This window comes from Thermobia domestica, chromosome 18 (genome assembly GCF_964235325.1).
Source record: "Thermobia domestica chromosome 18, izTheDome1.hap1.1, whole genome shotgun sequence".
Taxonomy (NCBI): Eukaryota; Metazoa; Arthropoda; class Insecta; order Zygentoma; family Lepismatidae; genus Thermobia; species Thermobia domestica.
The window spans coordinates 147,216,258-147,226,787 of NC_137471.1; the positions used below are offsets into that span (position 1 = coordinate 147,216,258).

Genomic DNA, 10,530 nt, shown 5'->3' on the forward strand with positions numbered 1-10,530 from the left:
TTTGAGGGAAAAAAATTAAAATTATGAGAGCAAGCTAACATTATGTAGTTATAATTTACACTGTCCACTATAATAAATATATATATATATCGGTTAGTAATTAAATAAAAATATAAATGTACACTATTCTGGCTTTATTTATTTAAATTCTCTTCAGCAGAATCTTCATGCTGCTCGTATTATTTGTTTCTATACATTAAGAACCATCTTCTCAAATATCAGAAATTCACATTTTAACTTGATAAACTTGTTCTAGAAAATTATGTCACTGACACGCTAATACTTATTTGCTTCTGTATAATCTCACTTTTGATTACCACAACTAACTCTAATTTCGACGCTGCGAATTGTCAGTTGAAGTTCTGTGGAACTGCAGCTGAATTCTTAACTGATTTTCTTGTTCGTCTCTGCATGGCATGTTGAAGCTAAATCCCAATAATCTACGCGATCTCATCGTTAGTTACGTTTCTCTCGTGTTGCAGTTTCTGAAAATAAAAATAATAGGCAGTGTTTAATAACATAATAACAGCAGGGCATGATTAGAGATCAATTATTACATCTTAAACTTACAAAAATATTTAAAATGTTTGTGTAGGGCCTACAGCAGCTTGTGAAGACAATAATGTGTTACAAACATAACATCCTGAAGAAAATGTAAAGGGCAAGGAAGACAACAGCTAATACTGAAAGTGACATACCTCAGACTGTAGCTTAAATACGGACGTTGTAACATGTTGAAGCGGTCGCACTTTTATTTTTAAAAAGTATAGCATCTTATAAATATTAAATCTATTATTAAAAATAATAATTTGAGAATATGTGGCAGCATTTGAGTTGATGAAGAACTAGCGTCTCATTCCGAAGGCTCCGATCTCAAATCTGGGCCCGATCATTCTTTTTCCCTCAGTCGCACCAGATGAATGCCGAGATGGTTGCTAAGGCTTTGATGACCGCTACCTTGCTCGATTTCTTTCCCACGGAGCATGCCATGCATATTACTTTGCCTTGTACAATGTGCGAATTAATCGTGAAATGCTCAAGAAAACTACCAACATGACAGAACAATTCAGTAAAAGAATGAACTATATTTGATACATATTCAGCTCTCTCTTCTACGGACACTTAAATGTAACGTGTCACTTGAGGACAGGAAAATTGCACATTTTGCTAAAATAAGGATTTCCAAAGCCTTTTAAATGTTATAACAGCGGTTGCAGTATATGATTTTGGGAAATAAAGTTTACAGGAAGATGAGTCTGAGAAGTATTCATGGCACAATAGTAAGTATTTAAAGCGAAGAAAATAAGAAGGGCACCAAAATGTTTTCCTTTACTTTTTTTTTTTTTACAATATTTTAAACATAGTGTATCCCTCTTCAAATGACAACTTCTATATTTTTTTCCACTCTGAAAATGAGATTAAAGAACAGTAGGGAGAGTTTCTTACCTATTATTGCGTTGGTGATTAACGAGGAAAGCTCTTTCCTTTTGCAACGTGCCAACTAAATTGCTCAGCTATTGCACTTGTCTTTTTCATGATGTTTCTTGTGATGGCTTCTAAGCTGTGACCTCCCAGTTTTTCATTTCTTAGACCTGTAATGAAATACACATTAAGCACTCAACTAATAGTAATGGAAATTTAGAGCATACAATTGATGCCCTTAAACAAATTACATTGATTTTAGACGACAGTGTCACAGAGTCAGTAGCAATTGGCGCATCCTCAAAAATTAATATTTGCACTGACGTTTTATTTTTCCAATAAAAGAAAAATTGCATACTAATTTTCAAGCAGTTGTACAGGGTTGGCAAAAACCATGGTTTTTAATGAAAAAAACAGTTTTTTTGTTTAAATAATTTACTCTATGTATTTGTATTAAATATGGACAGAAATTAATTTGTTTCGTCTTGGTGTTATTATGCTGAAAGGGAATCCAAACCGCTTCTCGGCTTACATCCAAGAGAAATTGTCCATTTCGACACGAAACCGGGACTAATTGGTCAGAAGTGAGATTGTCGACTCACTCACGAAGGACTCCTGATAAAAATACGTTATACTGATCTTTACATAGGCCTAGTTGTTCATATAATTGTCAAGAGTCATTTCAGAAGGACAAAAAGATAAGTAGTTACAGAAGTAAAAACATTACAGAATTACATGTAAATCGTGAAACTTCCGCCTTAGCCATTGGGAAAATCCTATTATTAGTTTAAATGTATTTGTATGTAAAATTTTAAGGTCAACGTATCATATTAAATGACAAATTTGTTATGTAGATAACATTCAACAAAATTAAAACAAAGTCGAATTCAAGCTGATGTTGGAAGCTACGTAGGCAGTTGATACATTTTGCCAATTTCTATCAATATATTTAAGCAACCTTGGCTTCTTTATAAAACAACAGGCATTCAGGCAAGTAGAAATATACAATTTGGTTTCGTTTCGTATGTTTAGGCTTATCCTTATGAAATATCAAAGTTATCACGGAGAAGACTTTCGCTTAAAGGGACACCTCGAATCGCTACTTGGTTTACACTTGAAAGATGGGTTGTGGTTCGACCGAGAATTGAACACGGGACCCCTTCATTAAAAGGTGAGAAGTAGATAAACGTAATGCAGATGGTGTGATATGTGGAGACGTCACCATGAAGTTCAAACGATTTAAAGCATTTTTCGTTCTTTTTTCTTTTTTGTTTTAAACCTGTTGGTTTTTTTTAAAAAAACAGCTGTTTAAACCAGCCAACCCTGCCGTTGTAAATTAGAAATTGATGAAAGCAACGTATCTATAAAAAATAGCAGGAAGACGAGGAATAATTTAACAGTTTCAGAATATACACGCTGGTTGTAAAGTCAATACCTATTTTTAATCTAGATTATCCTAGAAACTAGCATCAGCTTAGCTGGCGTGTGATACTGTTAACATTTTAGAAGTTGTGGAAAATGCGGGTGCATAGGTTGAAATGTAACTTAATAACCAAATGGTGCACTCTAATAATGTATTCGATCAAAATAAAACTGTGATAGTTTGTTTAGTTTTAGAAATATTCATTGTTACAAATAAGAACTGACTTTACACCCACGCTGTATTCAGGGAGTAGTAATGCAGAAAACAAACTATTCGCGAACATGGATGAGAGATACTTTCCAGCATGCATTGTTTAACAAGTCACGCATTTCCAAATTACTTCCAAAGCAAAGCCTACACGAAGTTGTTCTATCAGAATTCATAAATATCAAATTCTGCGGAGAATTGTAGGCACTATAACGTCAGCAACCTATATTAATACACTAGTTTAGCATTGTTCACAGATTGAAAATATTATGTATAACTCAAGAAGCAGGTACTTGTACATGGAAATTAAGATGAAATGAAACATTTAGTTTAACGTCCCACGTTTATGCATCCAGGGTGAGAAGACGCTGATGATGAGAAATGAATGAAATAGTGGAATAAAGTAAGTGGGAGGAAACGGGACAGCCCCGAGAAAACACATGCACACGGTTTGTCTACCACAAACCCCGCTTGGCGCTAGCTGGGATCGAACCAAGGACCCCATGCAGCAAAGATGAACTACGTACTTTCTAAACGTTTCAACTAGTTCTAAACGTACTCGCTTCACTGTCAGACCAACAATTGAGCCTCTTTCACTCTAATATACGGAATTTTCAAAAACTTTCGGACACGTGTCTACTAACTTTTACCACCAATCTCCCTTAGCCTTATAGACATAATCGTGGGACGTTAAACTGAAAGATTTCATTTTCATTTCATTTCATAATTTTTACCACCTCCATTCTCCCTCCATCGCCGTCAGCACCCTACTTCTTCCCTTCTAGGACATATATTTAAATAAGTAAGCTTAATTATTTATCTAATTATTTTAAATTAGAAGTTCATGTTTCTAACCTTCAAACCAAAACTTTTTTTCCTTTGCCCCTCTTTTCTTCAAATTTTTACTAAAATATCAAAAATCAGTTAAACATGTACAAATTATTTTGAATGAGCAGCCTACATACAAAGCATCAAGTTTCTAAGCTTAAGGGATTCGGAGATGTGGCCATCTTATTAAAATGCTTTTCACCCATTTCCGCGTATCCGCCCTATTTCTTCCATTCTAAGTTGTGTCAAAATAATAATAATAATAATTAAAAACTGAAATACGTGTCTAATTATGTTAAATGATGAGTCCGAATTCCAAACTTCATGTTCCTAACCTTCAAATCTTCCGGGATATCGACATTTGATTATACTAATTGCAAGCCCATTCCCTGTTTTTCATTTTCCCCTCTTATCTTCCCATTTTTACTAAAATATCAAAAAACCCTTAAAAACGTATCAAATTATTTTAAATGAGAAGTCCAAATAAAACTTTAAGCATCTAAGCCTAAGACATTCAGAGATATAGCCACTTTATTAAAGTACTTCCCGCCCCTTTCACGTAGAATTTCCAAAAAATCTTCCTTAGTGGTACCATACGTCACAAATCCTATGTACTGTCGAAATTTCAAGTTTTTTAATTAATCGGCTTGTCTTGTGCGAGGATCAGTCAGTCGTCACTCAGACCTTTAAATTTTAGGTGCTGGATTACTTTCGGCGCACCACATTTTGGAAGATATGCAGGTAAAATTCAAAAGTATGCATGAGAAGACACATTTATAAAAAATAAATTTCTGCAGGCGATAGAATTAAATTCAAAGTAATATACATGCATTTTAGGTTTATAAGTGAAGCTTTACAAGTGTAAAATAATTACAAATGCTTTACGATGGATAAAATACGTAAGTGCATACGAAAGACAACTGTATAAGATACTATTTTCCACCGGCGCCGTTTTCCTACATATTGTACAGAACCTGTATTTTATATTTACAATAGAAGCACTACTAGTATGACTTTTAGTTGGTTTTCATTCTTGGCACTGTAATTCTTCTCGAACTTATTTTAAACCTGTATTTAAATTTCTTGAAATCTTATCTCTTCCATGTTTATATATATATGAACTTCTAAAATTTGTAAAAAAGATATATAGATAGGTATAACAAGCGATTTCCGGTTGAACTCAGATATTCATATGCATAAAACAAGTCAAGCGTCGGATCTTCATGTAGTCTTCATGTTTAAAAGTGCATAAGAATAGTACATTTCCTATGAAAGTGAATATTTATAACAAGCTTCCTTCCACTTTAAAAAAACAAAACATCTGGTTTCAATAAAGCAATCAAGTACTACCTACTCAAACACTGCTTCTATTCCGTAGAAGAATATCTCGCAAATCCATAATCACTTATATCAAAAATGTCTGTAGTAAATAAGGTTTAAAGTGTATATATATTTTATCATATGTATAATGTAATGTTATATTGTTTCATATCGTTATATGTAAATTAGAATAATGAAAAATTGTACCTCTTTTACTTAAATTGACGCTATTTTACTATTGGATGTAGATTTAAATGTATAAATATGTACACATTCAATGTTCCTGTGACTTGTCCAACTCATACGTTCACGTTGTGAACAATTTGTATGAAAACGTGTGAAGATAAATACAATACAATCAGGGTTTGAAAAACCCTGACATTTTTGAAAAAGCCCAACACACCTGGACCCACATGGGGTTTTTCGGGTATTTTCGGGTTTAACTGAGGTTTTTTAAAAAAATATTCCAGTGTCTTTAGTTTAAAAGTGTTAAAATGTGATTTATATTTCAAGATTATGATTGTCACAACTTGCAACAATTTTTTATTCACTGCTGTTTTGAAAAGTGACTGTTATTTTGAAATTTTACGTTGGATTGCCGCCAAATATATATACAGTTAATTTAGAGTGTCTTGTGCTTCTACTCTGAAAATTTCAACTTGAAAAACTGAAAATTGCGGCGTGGATACCCGCTATTTTGAAATTTTAGGCTGGTATGCCTCCAAAATCTAAACATGAAATTTAGTTTGTTTCGTACTTGTACCCTGAAAATTTAAACTTAAAAGACGGAAAGTGGTACCCTGTTGTACGTGTGGTACAGGCAGACGAACGAACAAATATAGAACGAATCAGCCTAATACTCTCACTGACATTCGCCTAATATGAACACCAAATATATTAATTGAAAACAAATATATTAATTTAATTTAGAAGAAATCAATCTATAACTCATGTTTTACAAAATAAATGTTTCAAAATGTCTTAAATAAAATTAAATATTTTCTAGCGTAAAATAAATGGTTCTATTGTTGAAGTTCACTTCCGATACTTTGTGCGTTCAATTACGGGTATTTCCCGAGCACTTGTTCCAAGACCGTTCTTCCGTAAGATTAATTTAAAACAATTAACATATATGCAGGGTGTTTCAAAACAAGGGCGACACCGGTTTGGGAGGTGATATCCGAGACCAACGTCAGACAAAATGTATAGATCAACGTAGGTGTACAAATGCTTCCTTTCGGAGTTATAAGCTGCCGAAAACATGAACAAGAGGTAGTTCACTCAAGAGAACTCTACAAAAATTGTTGCGTGAGTACCACAGGATTCTGAAACGTGTATTTTTGGAGAGTGCACATCTCAGTTTTTAAGTGACGTCTCGACACGACTACGGTAGGTCCCATAGTTTTGGCGCTATACACCTTTAAAGTTCATCTTTTCATATTTTCGGCAGCATACAAGTCCGAAAGGAAGCAATTGTGCACCCAGGTTGGTATATACGTTTTGTCTTATCTTGGTGTCAGGAATCATTTCAAAAACGTTGTCGGTGTTGTTTTGAAACACCCTGTATAATTCAACTTCATAAAGTAAGTGTTTCAATATGTCTTAAATGAAGCTAAATATCTTACAGCGTAAAATAAACAGTTTTATTAGGGACGCGGTGGCTCAGTGATAGAGCGTTCACCTCCGGTGTTTGGGGTCCCTAGTTCGATTCCAGCTCGCACCGTGTCGACTTCTTGCTGGATAAACACCGTGCTCGTGAGTTTTCTCGGGTTCTTCTGTTTCCTCCCACTTGGTTCATTCCACCATTTGATTCATTTCTCATAATCACGGTCTTCTTTAGCCTAACAGGCATAATAGTGGGACGTAAAACTGAAAGATTTCATTTCATTTTTTCAAAATTTTTATTGTTGAAGTATTCAGTTCCGATGCTTTGTGCCTTTAATTGCAGGAATTTCCCGAGCACTTCTTTCGCGACGAAGGTTTATTATTATTTTCCGAAAATGCAAGCTTTCTTTACTGTACATCGAAACTTCCACTAGTACAAAGTTTGAATTCAGCACTTGAAATAGTAAGCGTTACGCACTCTTCGAAACTCCGAGCATTAAGATTGTTAAATTTGACACGAATCTTTACGCTATTGCTGGTGTTGACAGAAAGCTTATTTGAAAAGTAGCAACACATAACTAAAATAAAATGTGGTTGTGAAACCAAACTCTACTGAAGAATACCAGTGTTATCATCAAAGATTATAAAAAATAATACTAATAGTTTTATTAATACACTACATATTTACTAGTACTGCATCGAACCAGGGTCCATACTGCATCGAATCAGGGCTCCAAGCACCGGAGGTGAACGCTCTACCACTAAGAAACCACGCCCCCTATGCACTAAATAAGGAGCTCTAAAAGAAAAAGCGAAACAACTTGTGCTACGTGGCCAGTAAAAAAGCAAGAACGCTATTTAACCGAGTCAAGGCGGAAGCACAGCAGTAGGGCCAGAGCAACAGCGTAGGGAGCAGGCACGTCAGCAACAAGGGGTGGGGGTACGCATAAAAGAGGATGGTCATTTACAATATTTGTAATTATTCTTATCTTCAAAAACACTTAATTTCGATCCTTTAAAAAAACAACTTTCACAGCTAATACACGTGTGTTACACCCCCTTTCATTCTCAACTTTACGACTGAAAATTGTGTATGTAGGGCTATTGCCTCTGTTCTGATTTTTTATTCGTGAATACATCTTTTTCACACTTTGCGCAGTAGATTTTACGCGCTTCACCATACCATGACTCTGCAGAAACTTTATAATCTTTCTCTCTTTATTACACACTTCTTTAAAAAAATCACATTACGGCCATCGTAGATGTTCACAACTGACGTATGAACCGGAAATTCCCGCCGCTTACTTCTACCCTATTTGCATTCAAAATCCATTTCAATAAGCTGTGCAATGACAGAAATTACTTACATTCACACTCTTATTCCTTCACGAAAAATATTTCACATTTTACCTATAAGTTTTGTTCTTGGTGTAAACGATTGCTCGAGTGAACCACACAATTATTATAACCTAGTGGTCTATTTAAGGGGGGCTTCCGGGTTTAAGCCCATTAAAATTGTACTTATATATTAAAGTAAATAAATTATCTTGTAGAATTTTCTCATCTCAAGGAACAAAGTTAGCCAAGCCCCTTTCCCCCCCCAAAATCGTGAATACGTCATTAAAATGGGCGCCATTATCCCGTCATCAAAATAGAATCACCCCCTTGGGCCCCCGCCTACACCCTCCATGACTCGGTTAGATGGCATTCGTGCTTTTTAGTAGCCCCTTAACACAGACTGATTTCTATTTTTTGTACTATACTCCTTATGCACACATCAGGACTCAGTATAAATACGCACATGGTAAAAGAATTGTAACTTTCCGACAATTAATTCTGATGGTCCTTGAATTTTATCTATGCGAAGTGAAAATTTTATACTTCGCTTGGCGAAAATCATAGAATACACAACAAGAATGAAAGTGGCGAAAGAATTATATCTCACTAAGTATTTCGAGCAGTGTTTCTTCCAGACTTGCTTTTGGAAGGGCAGTGTCCCCCCGGAGCATCCAAATAAATACGTTTATAATAATAATTAGAATAGTGTTATTAATGCCCCCGGAACATTACATCTGAAAGAAACACAGATTTCGAGTGGCATGCCAGAAGTAAAACTACACGCAGAATTATTATAACCTGTCATTAAAATAGTAATATACGCCTGGTTACTCTTTACTTTGAGCAAGGCAGTAATATTATAAAGTATAAATATTCGAGCGAGCGTTAGCGAGTGAAGGCGGGTTAGAGCCCGGCAGGGCACGTTGTTTTCTGTCTTTCCTTCTTGAGAACTGTAACTAACTGCAGGAACAGCTTCAGATGAATTGGTTATTGCCACTGCCTTGCCTAAAGTAGACTTGCCCACATCTTTTCCTTTGGAAAGCATCCACTCGCTCCTGCTGTCCTCCACCTTCGCCCTGCTCTGATTCAGATAGTATTGGTGCGGGAAGGTTCTAGAACACAGGTCCCCATATAGGTTAATAGATTTTTTCTGTACCAAAGTAAAATATTTAATTCACATAATATTGCCGAGCAAGCGTTAGCAAGTGAAAGCGGGTTAAAGCCCCGCAGGGCACATTGATTTCTGTTTATATTACAGATAAATGCGAAGAGAGACCTGTGTTTTAGAGCCCTGCCTATTGGTACTTTTTAGTTGCCACGTAGTACAGGTTGATTTGTACTTTTTGTAGTGTAGTTTTTACGTCATACATCCGGCCCCGTATATATATACGCAAAACATTAATTTTTTCGACAATTACTTCTGACGCTCCCTTTGAATTTCATCTATGCCATGTGACGTATTTCAAATCGCCTATCGAAAATCACCTAAGAGACAATAAAAAGAAAATTATTAAAATAATCCATTTATCAGCAGTTATTTCGAATGGTGAGCCAGAAGAAACCTGCATGGGATTTTATGTATAAACATAAAAAATGGAAATCTAGCCTCCCACATACCTTTATTAATTTGCAAACCTAAATTTGCCATAACTTTTACAGATAATAAAGCTATATTATTTTATGTAATCATTCTACTTACCGACTTTTCTTGTAAGTTCTTGTGTTGTCACAACTTCCATTCCATCAGGCATCTGTAAAATGCCGTGCAGTTTGGCCTAAACATAGATTCAAATGGCCTGTTCCCTATAATTGTTCAAAATAAGGTTGTATTAATAGTACTGTATCATATTTGAATGATAGAGGACAAACTGGTCACAACACTTCACAGAGACAGATGAACATTCAAATTCAACATATCGCGCAAGGAATGCTGGTACTTTTGATAAACAACTGACGGTTGATGTAGCGATGCTATTTTGCAATCTCAAATAAATGCCTTGTCACACAGGATATTATAAATTTCAAATTTTTAACAAATATATTTATTTGATGCTGCTATAACTAGTATAATGATTGGTAATAATGCTACTATGATACTCTTGTGAGAGAATTTATTCAACATTCGATAAAATATTCTGGAAATAATTCTAAAATATTGCAAGAAAATATTTAATTTAAGTTACAGGACAAGGTAACAAAAAGATTTACATACAAAATTAATAGGCGTTTTAAAACTATTTCTCATATTATGAACGAATTTATTTTTTAAATATTCGAAATGTTTTAAAAATTATATTTCATATGTTTTCTTGTAAGAATAGGAAAGATTGTATATGACATGTTGGAAAACATTTTATTCTGTTCACAGGCCTATTCTGTTTTCTTTA

At 34.7% G+C, this 10,530-nt stretch overlaps 1 long non-coding RNA gene across 1 annotated transcript; it reads right to left on the reverse strand.

Annotated features, from left to right (window-relative positions):
- On the reverse strand, positions 1–10,022 carry LOC145675956 (uncharacterized). Its single transcript, XR_014129250.1, has 3 exons — positions 9,843–10,022; positions 1,447–1,592; positions 1–485 (listed from the first exon to the last, which is right to left on the reverse strand). It is a non-coding gene; the product is annotated as an uncharacterized LOC145675956 (long non-coding RNA).
- Positions 10,023–10,530: the final 508 nt, after the last annotated feature.